Genomic DNA, 17,358 nt, shown 5'->3' with positions numbered 1-17,358 from the left:
TAAGCCAATGTGTTTCACTTTACATTAGTCATGCATAAACACAAATGGCTTATCTAATGAGTTGTAGATTGTTAAACATGGTAAGGCAGTGGTGAGTCAACTTCTGGACAAACTCTCATGTTAATGTTTCAAAATTAAAATAAAAGCATGAAAACTTAAGAGATTTGCTATATGTGAGATTGAAATGAAATTATATATTCTGTCCTAAACCAGTCTGACTTTGATGACAGCTATTAATTTTAAAGTCATCTGATTATTAACTAATTTCCCTAATTGCTTATTCCTGGGCAGAAATCTTCTGTCACTTGTGCCTTATTTTATTCTTGCAAACTTTTAATGGTAATTTATACTAAAAGCTTGACTAGAGAATTTATTTTGGTTTGTTTCAAATCCACACAAAATAAGGAAACAAGTCTATTACAGTGAAACTGAAACTGCATTAATCACTGTTTCATAAAAGACACCTGAAATCTTGTCTCCATTAGTCAACTGGTCAAAATATCTCTATCATATCATTATACTCCATCCAATTCTCCAGCTGATTTCAGGAGTGAAGATTTGAGTCCATGGACCCAGATTTTTTCTTTGGGATACAACAATTCCTACTAATGTCAAATGATTTTTCACTTCCCGCATGTCAGGACAGGCAGGCAGATACACTTAGGCATTAGCACCCAAATGGAGCCCTTTGGAGGTTCCAGAAGGAAATATCAAAATCATATTCAAATATATTAACAAATGAGTACAGGTGTTAGCATGCAGGACATCAGTCAGAACAGTCTAATGTAACGCACTCAAGGATGCTGGCAGTAGGCAGAAGAAACACATTTTCAAAAGGAATTGTGGAAAGAATGCCTTTGAGTCCTATTTATATTAGCAGGAAATGCTGACATCCCTCATGAAGAAAATGACATCTTTGTTTTTTTAAGGTAGCTAAATCAATTTCACTTGCACTTACTTCTATCTGAAATATCAGCATCTCCAGGTTTTTGACAAATGGCATCACATCTGTTTTGTAAGCTTTATATCACTGCCAGAAAATAAGCCAAATTCTTTCACTTTTTAACCATCTCTGAGATTGCATATATGAGGCATATAAAATTAAATGGCATCCTCATGGAGCAAAAATTCTTTTCCCTATTCTTATTTCCTTTACATATATTTTACTTTGTACCAGTATTTCCAATGTAATGGTGGAAGAGACTTAGCATATGTTTTTTACTGTGACATTTTTTTTGAATTAGCTATTAACACAGACTTGAGCTTTCGGGTATTTCATTAGTATAGTATATAGAAAAAGATGATATTATTGCTTTAAATGTAAAGGTTTGCCTATTTCCTGATCACAGTATAGGGGCTCTGGAGAAACTTTAGATTAGGTTCCATTATGATTTATTCTTCTTGCACCCCTGTGAATAAACTGGTCTCTGATGGGAAATTTCTATACCCTATATGCTGGAATTTGCTTTTTTAAATGAAGTATTGTTCTTACTAAGTTTTTAGGGAGAATGTTTTTAACATAATTTTTCTACCCATCACTACATCAAGACAGAGAAAATGAGAAACAAAAATAGGATCTGAATGCAAAGGAAATAGCATGAACCAATGGCTATGACAATACAAAAGGAAGCAAAAGCGAAATGATGATACAGTTTGCAACTTACTGGAGGTAAAAAAAAAAATAAATAAAAAAAAAATAAAAGACATGCAAGGAGTAATTTTCCTTTGTATTAACTTGATCTCTGAAAATCCCATTAAGAAAAGATAACCCTAAAAATAAGTAGGATTTTTTTTGTGTGTGTGTGTGTGTTTTTTTTAATCTGTTAAAACCAGTGTTATTGCAGTAAACACTGATGATTCACTGAACATTCTCCTCAGATAGGAGATAAGTGATAGTAAATATCAGTATTGTGTTTTTGCTGATATATTTGTAATTTGTCTCAGCAAATGCATAAATAATTTTGCAGGGAGACAATTTTGTTTTTTGAAAATGTTTTGAAGATAATCTCCTATCTCTTCTATCTCCTCATTGCCATTTTTTAGTCACACTCACTTCTATTTCCCATCTTTAAGGGTCTTTACAGTTGTACTCTGAAATAAAATTTAAAACAAACAAACAAACAAAAAAAAGAGTATTGATCTGTGATCTGATTTTACCTGAAATGAAAAGTCCAGAGATGTAACATTTCACAGGCATCTGAGCTCAGATGAATATTTCAAAAAAATCTGTTCAAATAAACACAGCAAATTAGAGAACTATTGCTTGTTTGTATCGAATCTGAGCTTCTTTTGTAGGACGTGCCTCTACTCCAAATATTGGAGAACACGTATAATTGATTGAACTTGCAAAAACTAACACAAATATCTTTTGCCACTCTCTAGGATGAAAGTTTAACTGTGAGACCACTTCCCTGTAGACATTTTGCCCCAGGCTCATATTATCCTAATTTTAGATAAACACTGCTGTGCATAAAGGAATCTGAACAATTTGTTCATACACAAAATGACTTTGTTGACTTAGCTTGGGTCTTGTCACTAACATTTAACAAAATTGCATGGCTGTTTTTGAAAGCTGACAAAGGCCATTTCTTTTCTGATGCAAGCTCTAGGCATTCTTTTCAGAGTTACCTGAAATATGCACTCTTGCAGAAGAAAACATTTTATTTGGCTCATCTTCCTTCCAACCTTATCAAAATCATTTATGTTAGGACAGTAATGGATGATGTGTTCATATCTTGCCAAGTATTTTAATGACTTTAAGACAGTCAAGGCTCCAAGAAAAAATCTAAATCTGATTAATGATATACCAAATTCCTAGAATAGTGGTTAAGTATGCAGCTGTCCAAAACCACACAGGAACAGTTTTGCAATGACAAACTGCCCCTTAATTGAAGAGATTCATTATTCTAGAGCACTAACTCTTTGCTACATATGATTCTCAGTGTCATATGAAATTCTTGTGACCCTAGTTGTGGTTAGTTATTATTCTTTGTGCAGTCTATTACCCTGTAAACAAACCCATCTCTTTGTGGACATGCCTACATGGTCACGATGCAAAAGATTAATTACTTAGCTCAGGCTCTGTGCAGTCCTACATGGCTACCTGGCTTGCATCCTGGAACCTAGAAAAATATGTGAAGCCACTTTGCATTTGACTTTATAGATGTATCTTAACTCTGTCAATTGAAAGTGCCATAAAATGAATAGATTAAACTTTGCCACAAGCCTATCACTAGACAATGTTGAGTACATCTTTTTATTCAAAATTCATTCCATTAAATGTAATAACGCATGGAAAGGGAGAGAAAGCTGGCTCATTTCGGAATTCTTCTAAGAATTGGCTGCCAATCCTTAGACAGTTATTTGTTCTTTTACAGGAGCAATGTGTCCATGAGCAAAGTTATTTTCTTTTAGAGGAAAATTTGGTACAGTTTGATATATCAATGACAGTTTAAAAGATCAAGGAACAGTAATGCTTTCACTTTAATTAATTAAAAAGTATAATATGAAGCCATGATCACAAAAATCTGTGTATAAGGTCACCTATCATTAAGTTTCTCATTGTGAAGCTGTGATGCCAGATAAATCTTATATGGTACCCTGCATGAGGAAGAGTTTGATCCACAGTGGCTGTATGGGTTTGGCTTTTTGTTACTGCAGGGACCAGTGTGTGAAATAACAACACATGCATATGGCAGCATGGACTGGAGGCCACTGTCTCTCTGACTTCAAAAACTACCACCTGCTAAGTCATTTAGAGATTTCACAATATATGCTCGTGTGGGAAAAAGACTACTTCTGTTTTAATGTACCTTATCCACATAATTATATTACACACCTCCCAGAAGAGAAGTTCTAGAAAGAAATCAGTTTCAGAATACACCAAGGATACAAAATCCCAGACAAATATGTAAAGAGCACACAGATCATATTAAAAGAAATGTTATTGCTTGCTATCCAGTCATCAGCTGAAGACACAAGAAGATACATTCATACTGTGAACCTGAAAACTTCCAATGAAAAAAGGCAGCTTACGTTCTGCAGAATAAATGGAAATGTGTTCATAACAGCTGAAGTATACATACACACAGCACATAACATATACAGCAGGTTATAGTATGTACAATCACAGTCACAGATTTTTCATTGCTAAAAGGCTGAAGTTGGTTTAAATGTACATGAACAATTTGATTTTGGCTACAAGTCACAACAGGTTTCCTAGTTCAGACTTTATTCCCCCTGTGGATATTAATGTAGATAAACACTTTGTTTCACATCTACATTTTCTTCTGACACAGAGAGATATCTTACCTCTGGGTACTTGTGACCTTATCCATATTAGGAAGAGAAAGGAATTTTTGCAACATCGTATAATGAGAGAAAAAGTAGCATAACATAGATAGCAATGAGAATAAAGCTTATGAAGGTGTGAATAATGAAGGAATTTGAAATGAATATTGATTAAATGATATTAAAATCATCTAACATGGGAACTTCCCAACGTGCTCCAGAGCAAAGGAATGACAGAAAAAAAAAATCAAAGACCAGGTTACAGCTGAATTATATTGGGCAGATATATATATTATAATTATAATACATATTATTATGGTGGTCAGACAGACGCTAGGATTGCACAAAAGAAGGGCTGTGCAACTTCCTCACTGAAAACTGGCTAAATCTACAAAATGCATCACATTGTTTATGATGTTGCACTTGTCAACACTTTTGCAAAAGTACTTTAGTTAAAAGCAGGATGCAAAGTGAACAATCATTCTGCCAGCTTCTTGCTACCTCTTGGAGGGGCTGGCAGCCTCCATCACACAAACATGCCTCTCTTATCTTGCAGGCAACAGAAGAATGGATTCTGAATGAATCCCAGGCACTACTATACATGTAGGTAGTGTAAAGGCAGAGGTTATTGCAGTGGAATTCATCATCAAGCAAAACGCCACAACTTCAGTAACTATTTGCTTGTGATGCAATGTAAAATGCTAGCAAAAAGCGTTAGTGCAGTTTGCATGGAAAATTCCTTGGGATATCATTACAACCCGCATCTTTAAATTCAATGACAAATGAACTAGCATCTGAAGTAAATCTGAGCAACAGAACTTTAAGATAAGTAGTAACTGCAGGACATTTCATAGTTTGTGGACAGTACAAGCTGTGCCCAATTAGAGAAGATACTTCAGATCTAAATATTTTACTGTTTTATTTGGCTGAGCAACTAGGATTTTTGGACCAGCATCTGAAGATCAGGAGAAAAGAATTTAGTGTCATCACAAGAATCTTTCAGAGTCATATATTGAGAGACCAGCAAATGATTTAACACGGGTTTTAGGACAGAATATAACTTTTTTTATATTTACGTTACTTCATTAGTTTCCGGAAAATATGTGAGGAACATCTGGTAGGAACATAAAGGACTGTAATGCTTTCTAAGGAGTCAGGCCCTATGTGACAAATCACTACTTTACTTTCATGAGGCATATAATCAAAAAGCATGGATTAAGTTTCACCCCCACACTGAATGGAAAATTTCTACAAACCTCAAGAAGAATCAGTAGGCCTCTGTGATTTAGAAAGAGCAGGCAGCATCATTATATGACCTAAGAGAAAATTTGTCTGGAAAGGTGAATGCTAAGAAGATATTGAAGTCATAAAGGGAACTGCTCTAACTCATGCTAAATCAAAAATTCCATATTAATCCAATCTGTAGTAGTCTATAATGCCAGACATACATATCAGCAGTTGAATAAACTGATGTGAGTCTCCAACACGAACTAGTAATTTACAGTGACTGCAAATTCAATCAAAGAGACACCAAATATTCAGTCACAAAACTTGAGTGCTGATCATAGTGGAGACCCTAAAGACCTGAAGTCCCAATTTATTGGCATATAATTCATATTCATTTTGCAGCATTTTTAAATCTAAATATCTACTTTTATCACACTTGGAATGTATAGATATACATAGACATTGAAGGGGAACTTTATTTAAGAATACAACAGTTTTGCCTTTTGAATGAATTGCATTATCCACTACCTGAAAGGAAGTTATGAAAAGAAGCTGGGGGTCAGCCTCTTCTCACAGGTAACTAGTGATAGGACTAGAGGAAATGGCCTCAAGTTGTGCCAGGGGAGGGTTAGGTTGGAAATTAGGACTCAAAAAGAGTAGTCAGGCATTGGAATGCGTTGCCCAGGGAAGTGGTAGCATCCATGGGGGGGGGGGGGGGGTTAAGGAAAGGTTGGACATGGTGCTTAGGGACTTGGTTTAGTGGGTGACATTGGTATTAAAGTGATGGTTGGACCAGAAAGAGACCTTAAAGGTCTTTTCCAACCTTAATGATTCTATGATTCTATGACCCCACTAGTTGTGATAATGAGTGAATTAAAATGCACAGCTTGCTTTTTGCACAAATATTTAGAGTGATCATGGTAAGGCTGACTACTTTTATAATTTTGAGAAACTCAAGATAAGTAACTACCAAGTCCTCTTTTAGCAAAGTTTGAAACGAATTTTTAACTGTGTAACAGTTAAAATATTAATATCATACTGTGTAACAGAATCATAGCCCAACATAACATTATAACAACAGCATGCAATGTAAACTAAATATTCTGAACATCACAAGATCCTTTAAAACCTGTTTTCACTTGTCTACACTTTTAAAAGGTCTGAGGAATATAGATATTCAAAAGCATAATTATCCTAGACAATTATGGGAATTATGGAAGCATGACATTTCCATTCACATCTTCTATTTTCCTCTGCCACAGAAGGAAAAACAATTTTCATTTTAACATCGATTATGCCATCTACAGTGTACACCTTATTCATTAGTTCTCAGAATAGTGTTTTCATGTCTGTTAAATCACATTTTCGGGACAGTCTCACAGCTGCGTGTCAGAAACAAACAATAAAAAGACTTTTTCTCACAGGATTATTATCTGAGTTGATCATGTGTTCAAGATTTAAAGGTTATACATTTTTTTTTTCAATTACTAAATATTAGGTTCCCACATGCCTAGCTTGTCAAATCCTTTTAGAGATCAAATGTGATCCTTTTATTTATTTATTTGTAAGCTTCTTTGTGCACAATGTCCAGAGCAGATTAACTATTCCTTTTGTATGTCAGTTTATCTTGAGGTGATATTCCTAAGTGTCTTCCTTCTTCTCATGTATCACCATAAAGTTATTCTTGGAAAACACTGGAAATGTTACTATAATTTAGATAATAATTTCACAGAAAATTCCTCCTCATAAGTTTTCTGTTATTACCTAAAATTACTGTTCTATATCAGGAAATCAGATGGTTTGAAACAAAACAAAACAAAACTACTCTGCATATTGTATCAGTTTGCCCATCTTTCTTTTGGCTTTTAAGACACCGGTGATGTGAAATTATATATGCTAGTTTGCCTAAAATATCAAAAATATCTGTTGACATTTAAAAAACTCATTTACTAGAATCCAAATGTAGGGATTCAGTGGAATAAAATGTGATTATGTTTATCTAAAATAATTGCAAAAAGAACAATCACACTAACCTTATTTTCTGCTTTAAATTGTACCAGCATACTTCAATATTTATTAACTTTTATGTTTTGCTCCTAGAGCTTGCTAGCATGTCTTCCTTCCTGCGCAATCTCTGTCTTTACATTATGGGTTCAATACACTCATTTCTATAGTATGGGTCATGTAAGAAAGAGCTAAATCTGTGTGATTCAGGAGGAATTACTGTTTTCAGTTGTATCTGTCAGTACCTATGAAACAATCCCCTTACTCTGGAGAAAAGTCCCCATACTCTAGACACACAACAAAAATGTAGCAATACCACTTCTATGCTCCCCATCCCTAAAATAAGCACCTCGCTTTTAGAAACCCAGAACAAGGGTTTGATTAAAACATAATTGATAAAGAAACTTAAATTTCAGGTACACCATTAAGTTGCTGCAGCTTAATAAGTAGCCATGCACTAGCTGAGCACAATTAACAGTCTGTGTATACCCTTGGTCACGTTTTAAAAAAAGTGTTCAGTAGAATTTAATGCAGAAAGAGACAAAGACAAATGGGAGACCTGCAGGTGAGTATCAGATCACAAGGCAGACTGAGAAAGTGGAAAGCTGAGATCTTGGAAAAAGCTCTGCAATTCATGGAAAAATAGCAATTCTATAAAGCTGGATTTGCTAAATTAATATTTCTTTCAATTAATGTGAATCAGTAACTTCATACTGAAAAGTGACATAACACAAAGTCAGCTATTAACTCTCCATCATCTTATATCCATCTATAAATGACAGACATTGACGCAACACACACTTGACTTTTGACACAACTTGCTGATGTATGCTTGGTTTGGAAAGTCCATTGATTTATGTATATGGGAGACTGCTATTCAGGTTTTACAAGTGTAAGAGGTTTTTCAAATCTGCCAAATAATTTGTTTACCCCAGAGAGGAAAAATGTTGGACTCCGTGGTAAATAATACTTTATCCGATTGCCCAATTATTCTTTGAACTTAGCAGAGAAATGGGAATTAGTCCAAATAGTTACAGTCCTTTGTAATTTGTTACACTTATTCAAGCTTTCCATGATGGGTTTCAGAGAAAGAAATGATACACACACAACTACATATATATATATTTTTATATATATATATGACATATGTATTCAAAACTAACACAGGTTTTTCTATTTGCTAGACCTTGAGACAAGTGGAAATTAAATTAGTACATGAATACACCCAATCACACAAACATATTCAAACAAATATCACCAGATGACAAAAGTGTTGTTTTAAAATATGGTAAAGTCATTTAGGAAACCTTAGGAACAGGTAAAAAAAACTCTACTTAAGAAATCTATTATAAGAGTTACAGTCTTAAAACATATCTGAAAAAGAGAATTCCAGTTCTAAGCCTCACCCTCAATGGATAGAGAACTTTTAGTAGCATCAAAAAACACATAATCAGCCACTGTGTTCTATTAATTACGTGTTCTAAATTCCCTTATCATAATTCTTCCATAGGATAATTCTAGACTGTAATAACAAGATGGGAAGTTAAGATGAACAGTTAGCTTGTGGTATCATTGTTATTCACGGTCTTCTCACACAAGATCCCAGTTTGTTTTACCCCCATTTATCTCCATTTATTCATAAGCAATAGCATGGAAATACATACATGCTCAATGCAATATGACAAAAGGTTTGTGCTGAGATTTTGTTAATGTCTGAACATCAAGTATGGAAATAGGTTATTTTCTTGTTGTTGTTTGTCATTATTTTTTAAATCCTAAATGCATTTTCAGGAAAGGAAATAAGACTTTGACAAAATATAAAGTGAGAATTGCCCATCAGTTGTGAGATACATAGAAACAGTGTCACTTCTCTGAAATACCATTACTAGTAATGAATCCCTGCTGAATTTAAATCGAAATATTGAAACAACTTTCCCTTGGGAACTTCCACTGTGTAAGAAATACCTTTGGAAAAAATAAAAATAAAAATAAAAATAAATATAAAGTCTTAAAGCAGAAACAGAAGGTGACTAAGCTTGAAAAACATTGTCAACAAAGAGACCAAGAACTTAGTTTCAGTGTAGTTCCCAAGTATATAACTCAGATCTTAAAAGCCCCTGCTCAGATTCCACTTTTCCCTGAGGTAGTTAAAGCTCTGATGTACGTACAGCCAAGAAGTGATGATTCTCTTTTACTTTGCATCATTTAGATAGTGTTCCTTTTATACAAAAGACAGTAAGGTTCAATATTTTTTTTGACTAAGGAACTATGTATCTATCTCACAATAAGGACCTTGAATACCAGGCTATGGTCTATTCTGGAATGAGGTGCTCTCCTTACAAAAAATGTTTCTTGATGTGCAGAATAATTACAGATGAAATAAAGAAAAGACAAAAATCTCTCTCTATTGAGAAAGATGACAATCTTTCTCAATAGGTAAAGTAGAGTAGAAAGAACCTGAATTCAAATCTCTATGATGACTAATAATTATTATCCATTTTATCCCAAGAATTCACAGAATGGTTAAGGTTGGAAAGACTTCTGGAAGCATCTGCTCCAGGCACAAGCAGGGCCACCCAGAGTAGGGTGCCTACGACCTCATCCAGGCAGCTTTTGAAAAGCTCCAAGAAGGAGACTCCACAGCCTCTCTAGGCAGCCTGTGCTGGTGTTCTGTCACCTGCACTATACAGAAGCACTGTTCAGGGAGAGTTTCTTGCGTTTGTTTGTGTCCATTGGCTCTTCTGCTGGTGTTGGGCACTTAGGCTATTTACTTTAACACACGGCTTACAGAAATAGTCAAAGATCCATTTGAGTTTGAAGCTATGACAATTTAAATTAAAAATCGGATTCAGTCTTACCAACAATCATTCAGTAACTACATACCTTCAAATCAGCCCATCTATTTTACATTTCTGTCTCAGGGAGAAGATGCATATTTTTCTACTACAAGAAGGAGTCTAAGGACTTATTGACAGCTAACTTTCAGATCATTAAAATCCAGCAGAATGGAATCTTATTCATTGAAGAACTTAATGATGTTCAGGTTCTCAAGACTGAGTAGAATTATACTTCGCTTTTGAAAATGAGCAGCACTGACTAATTCCTCCCTCACCTGAATGCTAACACTTGATGAAGAACATACAGGCTTACTTTACCTTGAATCCAAAGTAGCCTGTCAAATTGATTCTTTCTTTTGACTTAAATAGGTTTTGGATAAGAAATGTAATGTCAGGAATAACATGCTCATGCTCAACCAACTTCTTATGTAATTATTTTATGGTTAAAATGCTGAGATATGGTGCTTATATAATGCTAGTGAGCCAGAAAATATAATTTATAATGAGTCAGAAAAACAAATGTAATGTGTGTAATTTGTCATTCTCAAACATTTAGGACTCAGTGCTCCATTCAGAAACCTCTCCAATGTTTTAAAGTTTATCAAATTACGTATAATGAAACAAACGGAAACCCTTTATATGCTATTAAATATAATTACCAGGAAATGTTAAAATTAAGTACAGTAATTAACCAAAATTTTGTGATTGTTTATTTGTCTATTTCAAATTACTTTCAAGGAAAAAAAAAGTGCAAGTCAAAGAGACATTGCCTCCTGGAGATGTAGTTCAATTCGAATGCTAGCATCTTCATTCAAGCTACCAATAAGCACAAGTACACACTTTTTCTTCTACTTCTAATTAGCATTTGAAACAAAGTCCATAAAACTATATGGATAATTATATTTAAAATTAGGAGTTGTATATATCGCTTCCGAAGAGATGCACATTGAACACTTCACTGTTTTTTGGAGCCCCTTGAATATTTGGGCCTTTCTCTAAAACACTTCTGTTACTACAGCCACAGTCAGAGACTTTTTATAAGCTGTGAATCACTTGCGTTCTAGAAAAGAGATCATTGGGTGTCATTTTTCAAATCTGATTACAATCATAGTAGGTGCTGGAATACAATTTCCACCATATTGGCTGACAACATTTGATAGTTCTAGTGCTAAAATAATTTAATATATTACTACAAAAAGGCACTTTTTGAAGTACTCAAAATAATTGCATGTCCGTTAATGGCTGACCACAGAGAACAGTATATAGCTTACAGAGCATAATGACATGAAACAGCGACTGTAAGCATGAAATCCTAGGTGAACAAATCACCGTTGAAATATGTCCTTGAGAAATTGAGCTCCTTTGGTTTCTCCTTGTATGGCTGATTTTCCAACCTTTGAAATATTTTTGTAGGTCCTTTTACACCCTACTACCTCTCTCACTACCTCCATTTAGTCAATATTTTTTGCTTTCTTAGACAAATAAGGGATTTTCTCAATCACATTGCATGTTAGGAGATTCCATATGTATATATTCCAATGCAATAAAGTAAAAAAATAGCAAGAAATGTGTATTGCTATTAATTGGCCTGCAGTCTTGTCCAGTAGCTTTGGAAAGTGTATATTGTAACCACACTAGAAAGTATACACAGTAAAAAAATGTTGTGCAAATATACTATTAAAAATCTTTCCACAAAGAGGCTATCAAGAAATAGAAAAACATATGCAAGTTTCAAGTCTGCTCAAAGCATTATGATTCTAATGAGATTTTGCACCATTTATAGGAACCTCAGAAAAACTAAGCACAGCAGGGATCTGTATTGTCATTAGCTGCATGACCACGTTACTGCACAGTAGCAGTAGTACCACTAGCTTTGAAGTAACCACACTGTTAGGGCAAAATACCATCTGGTATTTTCCCTTGTTACACCATAAAAGGAATTTGTATGCTGCAGCTACTCTAATAACGTATTTTCAAAAGGTGAAAACACTACGCAGATGTTGGGTAAAAATGAATTGTTTATATGGCATAGACTTCACAAAGGCAAATGAGAGCTTTAAAATTATTTTTCCTCCTAATATTATTACACTGTAAAGTAAACACACACCATAAAACAAACAAAACAAATCCAACAAAGCAAAACAAAAACAACAAAACAAAATCCACCAAAAAAAAAAAAATAAACCAAAAAGTAACGCTTATCTAGAAACTGATATGAAACGACATCCTTGGAATCCTATCTACAAATACTGAAGTTGTTTATATGGAACAAGCTTTTTATAGAGGAAAGTCTTCCAACTAATTTGTATATTGGTAGCAGGCAGCTCTTTGTGAATACTGACTGTTCCATCTGTGTTCTTCAACTGTGTCCAGACAAATAAAGGGTAATGTCTTAGGCTTGTTTCCTTAGTGGACATACAAATATATAAATACTGTGCATTTACTACAAATGTTCCTGCTTGTGTGGTAGGTAGAAAACATGGTATCGCCACTAGTACCATTCAGCTTTACTTTACAGACAGAAAGAAGTCAAAGAAGTCAACAGCATGTATTCATGGAAAAATAATGCATAATTGAAATGATACTGGTTTAAAATAATTCATTTAAAATTTTATACAAATGTCTAAAGAATTTCTGAAGAATATTTTAAGTCTAATTAAAACTTTAGACATAATCACAAGAAGAAAAATGGCTCTGGTGCCAAACTGGGGACTGATTTAAGTACTAACAGTATGGCTGTTCCTTTATGTGTTTATAATCATACGAAAAAAAATATGTATAATGCACTTTGGTTCAAATATTGAATGGAAATATAACTTCAGCTTGTCTCAAAATGCATTCCATGTCTGAGACACAGAGATCTGAAAAACATCATACATTGTTTAGAGAATCTTCTGACCTACAAGATAGATGTAACTAAATAAGATGAGCTTCCTAAAAAAGAGAGAAGGAAATAAAGTCTTCCTGGAATACCACTGACATTTCAAATCCCTATCTGGACATGTATTTTATAATGCTAAAAACTGCAATTCACATTTTTAAGCTATGCTTCTGTTGTTCCACTTATCAACAATTGCATTATCATTGTCAGGCTATATTTCTTTCTTTAAAAAAGCAGAATTCTGTAACTGCTGTATCAGTCATACTGACAGGACTAGTTCTGCTAAATTTACCCAAAGCAAATTAAGGTAGGGATGCAGCACTTGGCTGACAGTTAGAAGACTGAAGTTTTCATCATCTGTATGACAATTGTGTGGTGTACATTATAAATCAGTGGTGCACACCAAACCTCTTTTGAGTGAAATAAAAGGATTTTTCTAAAGCTGACAACTTTCATGGCAGCTGGACAGCAGTCAAGTGAGGCTGACTGTTTTTTTCTCAAATAAGCTGGCTATATTTATGTGAAGAATGTGAAAAATTAAATGGATTTCATAGTCAAAAAGTGATTTCACTGCAATTACAGGAAGAAAAAACAAAAAACAAAAACAAAACACAAAACAAACAAACAAAAGGAACCCAAATACAACTCTTGCTGCAAAGAAAAAGTAGTCATTTGGCACCAATAACAATTCAACAGCTTTTGGTTTGAACTGACATTTCAACAAGGTGATAAATAAGAAATTTAAAAATATTCCACAATTAGTTACTCTGCTGGAAAAAGAAAGCACGGTGTGGAGAAAGCTTCCACTGGTATTTTTTCAAGCACCATTTATAGATAATCATACTGTACATGCTGTGTAATTTACAAGGAAATTCTGCATAAACGTACAGTCAAACAAATTTTGAATTCTCTTCTCTAACTTACAGCCAATGGTTATTTATCTCAATAAGGACATTAAAATATTAAAGAATCTCAGTGTGTTATGCTTCTTATAAATGTCATAAAGCAATCCTTTAAGATACTAGTCATCATTTTTTCCTCATAATAAAAGTACTTGTTATACTTATGTGTATAGATATATTTACAACACATATGCTTCAGTTTTAATATCATCCTAAATAATTAAGTAATGTGTATATGAAGTTTTTAAGTGCTGTGGTGTCCACTTAGGAAAAATCTTTTTAATTTTCCTTTCTTTTCTACCTCCATGGATTTTTTTTTTTTTTTTTTCTTACTTACACAGTTTCTCTCAGGAAGATGTATGGCATTACAGCTAAAGTTTTAGAAAGGGGAGAGGTAACAAGACAACAAGCAACTGTTGCTAAATTTGGTAGTCATTCCACCACCCTACTCTTAGATTGGCTCAATCACCTTATGAAATTTCACCTTGAAAGCACAATCACTCCCTTGACCCAGGAAATTTGAGCCCTTAATTCGTATCATATCACATCAGAAGCTCAATTAAGTTACACTGTTCAATAAATTGTGATATTAGTCTTTCTTCATCATACTTCTTTTTAGTTAATTTATAGTTAATTTATTAATTTGGACAGATTGTTACAATTATCTACCTTCTACTATTGGGAGCAATGCTGCTCTGTGAATGATTCCCACAGGATCCCACAGTCACAGAATGGTATGAGTTGGAAGGGACCTTGAAGCTTCTCCATATCCACAGTTCTTTACACCAAAAGTTTTACCTGCATGTTTGCAAAAGTAAGCTTTCAAGCTTCTTGTTTTTTGCTTCTAAATATTCTGCCTATACAAGCACTGACTAGCAAAAACAAATAAACAAACAAACAAAGAAACAGTAAATTTACTCCACAATGAAAACTCTTAGAATCCATTAGAATCACCATCTTACTGGTTTTAGAAGAAAAAGAAAAAGAAAAAGAAAAAGAAAAAGAAAAAGAAAAAGAAAAAGAAAAAGAAAAAGAAAAAGAAAAAGAAAAAGAAAAAGAAAAAGAAAAAGAAAAAGAAAAAGAAAAAGAAAAAGAAAAAGAAAAAGAAAAAGAAAAAGAAAAAGAAAAAGAAAAAGAAAAAGAAAAAGAAAAAGAAAAAGAAAAAGAAAAAGAAAAAGAAAAAGAAAAAGAAAAAGAAAAAGAAAAAGAAAAAGAAAAAGAAAAAGAAAAAGAAAAAGAAAAAGAAAAAAAGAAAAAGAAAAAGAAAAAGAAAAAGAAAAAAAAAAAGAAAAAGAAAAAGAAAAAGAAAAAGAAAAAGAAAAAGAAAAAGAAAAAGAAAAAGAAAAAAGTTTCATCCTATTTTAGCTCACATTTGATTTTCTTTCACTAATGTTGCTGTATTTCCCACAATACTCTTGTGCCATCATCTCACTTTAAATGAACATAGCAATACCAGTATTTGTCTCGGTCTTAGAGGTTTCTTGTTTCATTTCATTTTTAGCAGTAGTCAAAAGACATAACAGTACATCTTTGACAAAGTAGCATTCCTTACAGAAACATCTATATATTCTAGCTATTCTTGCAGACTGGAGATGAACAAGTACTTCTGACATTACAAGGACAGCAGAGAAAATAATGTGCAAATTTTGCATGCTCTTTTCTGCTTAACAGTCCAATAATGCATAAGTTTGAACAACATTTTTTCAGTACTCTGCAGACAGCATTACTTGAGACAAAGTCAAGATCCATACATTACAGCCATAAATTTAGTCCTCAGAACTGACTTAGCAAAATAAGCTGTAATATTAATTTAGCATAAGTAAACAAAACAATCAAGGTCTAAAATAGCTTTTAAATCACTTTTGAAGGGTGTTGGTAACAAAGACGTTCCTGTTCTCAAACCCAGAATCCTGCTTGCAACCCTTCTCATAAAAGCACCATAAAATCAGAATCATTCTCTTCTGAATTAAGACTCAAGCTTCCATTTCATTTTTCCATTGTAAACTTTACTTTTCTTGACGTATCTCTGAACACACACTGAGATATACCAAGAATGGAGATTTTGTGGTAGTGTATTTGAGTTATTTCACCTTTCTTATTTTTTTCTTGCTGTTTCTATTGGATGTGTCTTTACTTTCCCACAGCTACAAAAATCATGGTGTGGAAGGACTGTTTATTACATACACAGAAGGCAAACAAGAGAAACTGGTTAAAGCAGGTGAAAACATGGAAAATCGGTAGATAGCAAAGCAAAATGGTGACTAAGGCAGTTAGGTAACAAACAGCTAATGAAGTTTAGGATGGAAGAAAGAAAGGTTGACGTTTGATATATGTATGTATGTATGTACATTGCCTGATCAATGAAAATGATACAGGAGTCACAGAAGATAAGAATTAAAGTAATTATTTTGTCCTGCCTGAAGACAAAAATCAACTTGGCTGATTTACATGCAATTATTTCTTAAAGACTTCTAAAGTGGGAATTCCTTATAGGCAGGTTATTTCAGTTCTTTATTATCTTCATCCTTAGAAAGTTTCCAGTAATATGTAGTAGACTTCCCTGCTGCAATCTGAACCCGTTAATTCTTGTCCAATCTTACTCAATTGTTCATCTATGTTATATGATGAACAATTAATTTAAATTTTGTGCCTTTTATCTATTTGAAAAAATAATGTTCTCTGAGAGCCTTTTCTCTTGAGGCCAAATAAATCTGTGTCACTCAATTTTTCCTTCTAGAAAGAATTTTGATAATTTTGGTCCTATTTCATTTCAACTTCTATAGTTTTCAAGGTGTAGGGTACTGATGTAGTGTATTTTGTATCACTGGTCAGTTTGGAGAGAGTTTATTATCTCATCAAATGAAATTCCCCTGATGCCTGATTTTGTGCAATAAAATCTAAAATACTGTGTATATGTGCCTATTGATGCTGAACATAGTCCTACAGGCTTTAAGTGATTGAATGGCATTGCTAAAATTACAATTTAAGTAGATATGTACAAGACCATCTTCTTACATTAAAATTGAGGTGTCATAAGGTACAATAAGAAATGTCAAATACAGTGGCTTAGCTATCGATATATTAAGGACTGTCAATCTGATCTGCGATTTGCAGGCATAGTTCCAGTTATTTTCATAATAACAAGTGTAAATACAAGCAGTTTGATGTCTATACTTACATAGCTAACAGTAATATTACATCCTACTTATCCAATTAA

General features: G+C 33.6%; 1 long non-coding RNA gene across 1 annotated transcript in view; it reads right to left on the bottom strand.

Moving 5' to 3' along the window:
* Positions 1–17,358, bottom strand: part of LOC137856099 (uncharacterized) — a 272,780-nt gene that overhangs the window by 120,740 nt on the left and 134,682 nt on the right. Inside the window, exon 4 of the long non-coding RNA XR_011096196.1 lies at positions 2,158–2,226. This is a non-coding gene — a long non-coding RNA (uncharacterized lncRNA). The remainder of the gene's footprint in view (positions 1–2,157; positions 2,227–17,358) is intronic.

Source organism: Anas acuta, chromosome 4 (assembly GCF_963932015.1).
Source record: "Anas acuta chromosome 4, bAnaAcu1.1, whole genome shotgun sequence".
NCBI classification, from domain to species: domain Eukaryota; kingdom Metazoa; phylum Chordata; class Aves; order Anseriformes; family Anatidae; genus Anas; species Anas acuta.
Note: the sequence above shows the minus strand (reverse complement) of the source record. Positions and strands in the feature narration are given on the sequence as shown.